General features: G+C 49.8%; 1 long non-coding RNA gene across 1 annotated transcript; it reads left to right on the top strand.

Annotated features, from left to right (window-relative positions):
• Positions 1 to 281: 281 nt before the first annotated feature.
• LOC144216091 (uncharacterized) lies at positions 282 to 4,472 on the top strand. Its single transcript, XR_013330561.1, has 3 exons — positions 282 to 391; positions 2,490 to 2,543; positions 4,368 to 4,472. It is a non-coding gene; the product is annotated as an uncharacterized LOC144216091 (long non-coding RNA).
• The last annotated feature ends 1,943 nt before the right edge of the window (positions 4,473 to 6,415 follow it).

Raw genomic sequence — 6,415 nt, forward strand, 5'->3', positions numbered from 1 at the left:
TGGGGTTTTTCTAAACTAAAATCATACTTTAAGTGGTTGTTTATAATTGCTGCTCCTTCTAGATACTGAAATCACAGGATTCCTGCTCTTTCCTCCTATACTACCATTTTTAAAGTGGGAGAACATTTTAAGCCCAGAGAAGCAAATAAACAAAGGCAAAAGCAAGCCGCAGCCTGCCCAGCTAAACAAGAGGAAGTGTGACCACGGAGGGCCAGACAGGTCAGCAGCCTGTCACCTTCTGCCCCCTCTAGCTTTTTTACTGAAGCCCTTTACCTCTGGATTCTCTCTGATTGCAGAGCTCAATCAGATCATGCGGAATGACTGAACAGGGACAGGAGAATTCCCATGGGAGGGACGGTGCGGAGAGGCACTGCAAACAAACATTCCCAAGGTAATGACAGCTAATGCCTATTCGGTATTTATTTCAATCTAGGCACTGTTATAAATTCTTTTCTGGATTCCTCTTTCAACCTTCCCAACAGCCATAGTATGCTATCCCTGCTGTGCAGAGTGAGGCGAGGGCCCAAAGGTGTTAAGTGCTTTGCTCAAAGTCATATATCCAGCAAAAGGCATGGAACACGGGGCAGGTAGCCCTGAAAGCTACATGCAACATACCGCCTATACAGCAGGAGCCCTTTGTTCTCGCCAAGTTTATGTTGCTTTCTGAGTGTGGGTGACCTTCATCTGCCTGATGTATGAACTTGCAGGCAGAGTCCTCCTTCCTTCCACTGGTTTGTCAGATCATTCCACACTGACCCGGTGGATGAAGCCATGGATCTTTAGGAGCCAGCTCTCTCCTTCTGTCCGGTACGGTTGGTTTTAAGAGACCAGAAGGGTGAGGGGAGTGCCAGGGGAGAGAAAGTCCGAGCACATCACCTCTCCGCCTGCTTCCTCACCATCGGATCAGGCAGTTGGAGTAAATCATCTACGAAGTTCATTTGTGCCTTAATAGTTCACAATTTTACATTTTATCTCCACCAGTTAGTCCAGTTAGCCTTGTAGGATCCCTTTCTCCACTGAAACCTCTTTTTTTAATAGAAAAAATGGCCAATTGTCTTGCAATATTGTCTTCCTGTTTCTAAAATTGTCTCGGATGCTTGCCAAAAGATCCTTTTCTTTAAAAACAAAGTTTTTAAAGTCCTTTGAATAATATCGCCATCCACAATTTTTTAATAAATATCATGAAGAAGAGGGATCTTTTTTTTTCAAAGCTCGTGTGTTTCTCTCCTCTCCACCATTAGACAGTATTTTTTAAAGAAAATTTTCTATTTTCTTTCTTCATTTTTCATTTTTGATGTTGTTTCTACTCATCTGTATTACTTCTTAACACAGCACTACCTTTCAAATAAAGTGGATCTTTAAAACTGTAAGTGATCTCCTCTGTGATTGCTTTACACTTATTCATACCTTTTTATCAGCAAACTTTGGATTTGCTGAAAACTCATGCGAAGGTGGCTATGCATGAAACCCAGCCTCAGGCCACCAGACAATACTCACTGTCCGTCTTTCTCTCTAGCTTCACTTTTTTCCTAGGCTCAGATCCTAAAACTTACTTCGGGCTGATAGTTTGTGTTTTCAATTTCAGACAAAGAAAACAAAATGGTGTTTTATTGAGAACATTTAAGCAAGGTGTCTGGGTGGCTCAGTCAGTTAAGCGTCCTGCCCTCCCTTGATTTTGGCTCAGGTCACGATCTCAAGGTTCTTGGGGCTCTGAGCTGATAGTGTGATAGTGCGGCACCTGCTTGGGATTCTCAATCTCTACACCGCCCCCCCTTCCCTCCTCCCCTCTCCTGAAAATAAAAAAATAAACTAAAAAGAAAACATTTTAAACATCTACATGAGGGGTGCCTGGCTACTTCAGTAAGTGGAGCACGTGACTCTTGATCTCGGGGTTGTGAGTTTGAGCCTCACATGGGGTGTAGAGATTGCTTTAAAAAATAATAAAAACTTAAAAAAAATAAACATATACATAAGAAAAAAGAAATATATATAAATTATATACCCATGACCCAGCTTCACTTTATCAACATGTGGCCTATCTGTTTCATCTCTACTCCCCTCAGATAATTTGGAAACAAATCTCAGATATTTTATTGCATCATCTGATTAGTTAGTCGGTGAAGAGAGAGATTTTTATTTAAACAATCAACTACGATTTGGCTGGGTTTTACATTTCAGCAAGAAAAACCCCACTAAAATTTGCCCCAGCGTTTTGGACACTGATACGCTTTATGCCCCAAACCAAGATTTGTTTGTCATATCTCGACACTCACTTTTTTTTTCCTCTTCTGTTGATCGAGTTGTACTCCAAAACACAGAAACAGCGAGTCTGAGGACAATTTTAATCCAAAAGTCTACAAACCAAGTTATCTAGCAATCTGAAAATTACCGAAAGCAGTTCATGAATGATGTGTGTTTCAGGTACTAATTAAAGCTGTGTTCTCAATTTAGGTAGAACTCGATTTTATGGACTGTTCTTTTTTCAACAGCGAAAGCCTAAAGCCGCTGAGGACACCCAATTCTTCCCTCCACAATAGGGTCAGGTGAGATGGGGGGGGGCGTGGGAGGGTCTCACTTCCTTACAAATGGCAGATTTGCCAGATTTTTGTATCTGATGATGAGCTAGAAAACCGCAGCCAGCGGGGTTTCTGCATTCCGGCTGACTGGTTGGGATGGGCCGTGGGCTAGGGCAGAGTGGCCGGGTGTCCTGGGCTGAGCTGAGACAGAAGTACGTCTGGGAGGAGCCTGGAAGAGATGCAGGAAGGAAAGGGATGGTCTTCCACTGAAGTCGCCAGCAGACCTGCCCTGAGGCTATGCCTGGGGTTAGGAGAACTTTTGAAAAATGGAAGGCTCTGCCGATCACTCCCCTACTTAGCCAGAAGTGGAAGTTAGATTCGCGGCTTTTAAGAAACTTCCTAGTCATAGCCCAGGCACTAGACGAAACAACTCACACATTACATGTAGATAGAGAGGATTTTTGTTCAGGGTTAGGGCACAGCAATCTGAGGATGAATTCCACTTCCTTCAAATGTTTGGACCTGAGCCAGACTATCACTTCAAACCCTGCCTTGGCTCAAGAGGAAATAAAGTGGGTTGCTTTCAATTGGCCGCTCACCTCAGCCTGGCTAAAGTCAAGTCCTTTCCACCCCTCCCCCTCCTTCCGCTCCCTCTTCTCCCCCTCTCCTCTTCTCTTCTTTATCCCCACCCCTCCCCCTTCTCCTTCCTTCCTCCTCTCTTCCCCCAGCCTCCTTCCCTTCCCCCTTCTCTCCTTTACCCTTCCTCCTCCCCCTTTCCCTCCTCTCCTTTACCCCTTCCCCTCCCCTCTTCCTCTCCTCCCCCTCCTCTTCCCCTTCTTTCTCCTCCCCCTGCCTCTCCTTTACCCTCCCCCCTTGCTCTCCCTCTTTCCATGCCCCTCCCCCCCCACCTCCACCGCAAAGCTAGTTTCCCCTCTCCATCCCTTCTCTGAGCTGTTAGCCAGCCTCAAAAAGAAGCCAAAACCCTGAATAAACCAACTCGAGATAAACAGCAGCGGCATCAGCCTATGTGGGGAGCAGGTGGTGAGGAAGGGAGCGAAGCGCAGGGAGCAGAGAGGAGACGGGGAAGGATGTTGGCGGCCGGTGTCCCCCGAGGAGCTCCGCCAGAGCTTAGAAGCATCTCTCAGATCAAATCCTAAGTGTGCCTGCCTGGTGTGCTCAGCCTATGTGAGGTTTGTACGTGCTTCTTGGACTGAGTAAACCGGAGGGAATCTGCCTTTGAGGTGGGGGAGTTTTGGGGTTTCAGAAGATCACTTGCTTCTTGGAGCCAACCAGACACATCGAGGCCGTGCAGCGTGTCACCACGGAGGGGAATTTTTCTTTGCTCTGAAGCTACCTAACACGGGTAAGGGTGAAACCCCTGGTTGAGCCCCTTGCCAGTGAGCTCAGCAGCTCCACACTTGATCCACTGCAAGAAGGCCTTGGCTTCCGTCCTGCCTCGCACGCCGGTGCCACCACACTGTTTTACAGTCTTGAATTTGAAAGCTGTTGGTTTTACCAACACGGAGCCTCTGAATAGGGACCAGAAAGAATCCTCAAGAGAATGTTCGTAGCTGATAACAAGGGAGAGTGTCTGGTTTTGCGGGAGATGAAATGTTCTTTTGTGTGGGAGCAGGAAGCCAGCAGATAGTCCATTTCAATAGCTTTTTATACCCACCAGGCATGTTGAAATTGATCTTCTCCATCACCATTATCTATAAAACCTCTTTCGTTAGTGGCTTGGTTTGAAGAGTGCCGGTAACCCCGTTCTCATTCAAAGGCATTATCTCTTTGGAGGAAGGGGAGTTGAGAGCCGTACCTTTATTCCCCATCATTTTTGCTTTTTTTCCCTAGATGTTGAAAGTTGGGCGAAAATGAAATCATGAACAAAACCTTGCAGTATCTTGAATTCTTCGTGAGGAGGCTAGCCCGGCTCGCAAAATAAAGAAGTGGGGGGGGGGGGGGAGCGCNTTTCCCAAAGAACGGTTGAGGAATTTGTGGAGGATCACTCTTCAGGCAGAATGATTTTGGTATACGTTAAGTTGGATTGATCTGACTGTGTCTCTTTTAACTTTAAATGGTGATGCAATGTATGGATATTGCTGACCGGGACCTTAAAATCATGAAGATTGTTTCAGCTGTCCAACAAACCCTTGTTTGGCTTCACAAATAAAGCTTGATATAAACTTATTTCTGGCAGCAGGAAGAGTGCTGTCTCTCTGGGCGTCTAAAAAACCAGATGGCATTTTAAAAGTTGAATTGAATATCCGCAGGTTGTACTATGGACCCCTCTCCTCAGAGTCAGCTCGGCGTCTGTCCCGGGGAGGCCATCCTGAGCTCTCAGGACAGACCACCTCTCCCCGTGCCCACGGAGGACCCTCCACGCTGTCATCCCTGCACTGCGTTGTCACCGCCACTTAATCTACCAACCTCTTCTCCAAATTCTAAGCTGCTTAGCAGGCAGAGACCGACACCTTCCCATCTGGCTGTTTTTAGCCCCAACACAATGGCCGGGCTCCTCGAGGTGCTGCCGCAGGGGGTCAGTGCTGACGACGACCACGGCTCCTTGGCAGGGAGCCTGGGAGCCACCTGCAGCTCTGAGGTGAGGCAGAGAGACGCCGGTGCGTCCCAGACTGTGACGGCGCGGGAGACCTGTTGCAGAAGGATCAGCTCAGCTGTCAACCTCCAGCAACTCCGCATTTATTAACTGCCCTGGCAATGAATGATCTGTGCGTTTCCAGCAGTCGGGCTTGGGCGAGGCAGAGAGAAGTGATGAGGAACCCCGGAAACACAGAGAGGGCTGGCGGGGTGGCAGGGAGCGGTGACTCCCTTTCTTCTGAACCCCGAGGGACCGCCGCCCAGGTGCCTGGGCCCCAGGTGTCCGTTTGAGCCATCTCTCGGCCCAGAGCTGCGGGTGTCCGGGACCTGTCCTCCTTAAGTCGCCGCCCGGAGGTGTGGCAACGGCGGGTTGCCCAACGTCCCCAGGAGGGGCGGCAGTCCAGTCCTACAGGAAGAGTGGCTGCTCCCGTTCAGGAGCCACCACAGTCCCTTTTATCAAGGCCAGCTATCTGGCAGGTTCCCATAGAGCAAACCAGCGGTCTTCACAAAGACATGACCGGGCTGTTCCGTGGAGTCTGGGACTATTCAGCCTTTGAGGTAATGGAGACATAATTGAGGAACATCGTGGAATTAGTGTCATCGCAGATGATCTAGTGCCTCAAGTTAATTTCGTCGGGCTGTGTTCGCAGAGCCGCAGTCGCTCATCTGGCGCAGCTGCCATCAGAGAGGTTTCTTTTTTTCTTTTCTTTTTGTTTTCTCCAGCGTTTAGGAAATACAGCCCAAGTGCTCGGCCCATACAAGTTGCAGGAGCAGTTTCACGCCTCAGCTTTTAAAAAGGTATCATGATGTTATTCCTTGTTTTGCTTCTAGGAAGCAAGGGGTTTAAGGAAATGACTTGGGCGGGTGCATCCCTGCGGCCGAAAAAGACACAGACGTACTCCCCAGGGACCCGAGAGGGGTCTGTCTTCCCGAAGATGCCGGGCCCGCGTCCGGTCCCCTCGACGCTCCGGTCCGGTCCCTTGCGCGGGGGTCTCCGGCGCCTTCCTCGACGCCTGGGGACACCCAGGGGGGCTGGGGCGGCTAGAAAGGGCGGGAAGAACGAGGAAGAGGAGGGGACCGGACTGCCCCTCACTGCTCCGTGCCAAGGACACCGTCGCGGAGGCGCGGCCAGCTTCCCACGGGTCGCGCTTTCCGCCCCCGGGGCCGGCGGAGCCCCGGCCGGTGCCCCTTCCCAGCCTCGGGCGGCCCCCGGGGCTGAGCAGGCTGACGCGAGAGAGGGAACTGCGAGGGCTTCCCGAGCGCTACGGGAAGGAGGAGGGACGGCAGGGAGGCCCCAGAACCTG

This window comes from Crocuta crocuta, unplaced genomic scaffold (assembly GCF_008692635.1).
Source record: "Crocuta crocuta isolate KB4526 unplaced genomic scaffold, BGI_CrCroc_1.0 scaffold258, whole genome shotgun sequence".
NCBI lineage: Eukaryota > Metazoa > Chordata > Mammalia > Carnivora > Hyaenidae > Crocuta > Crocuta crocuta.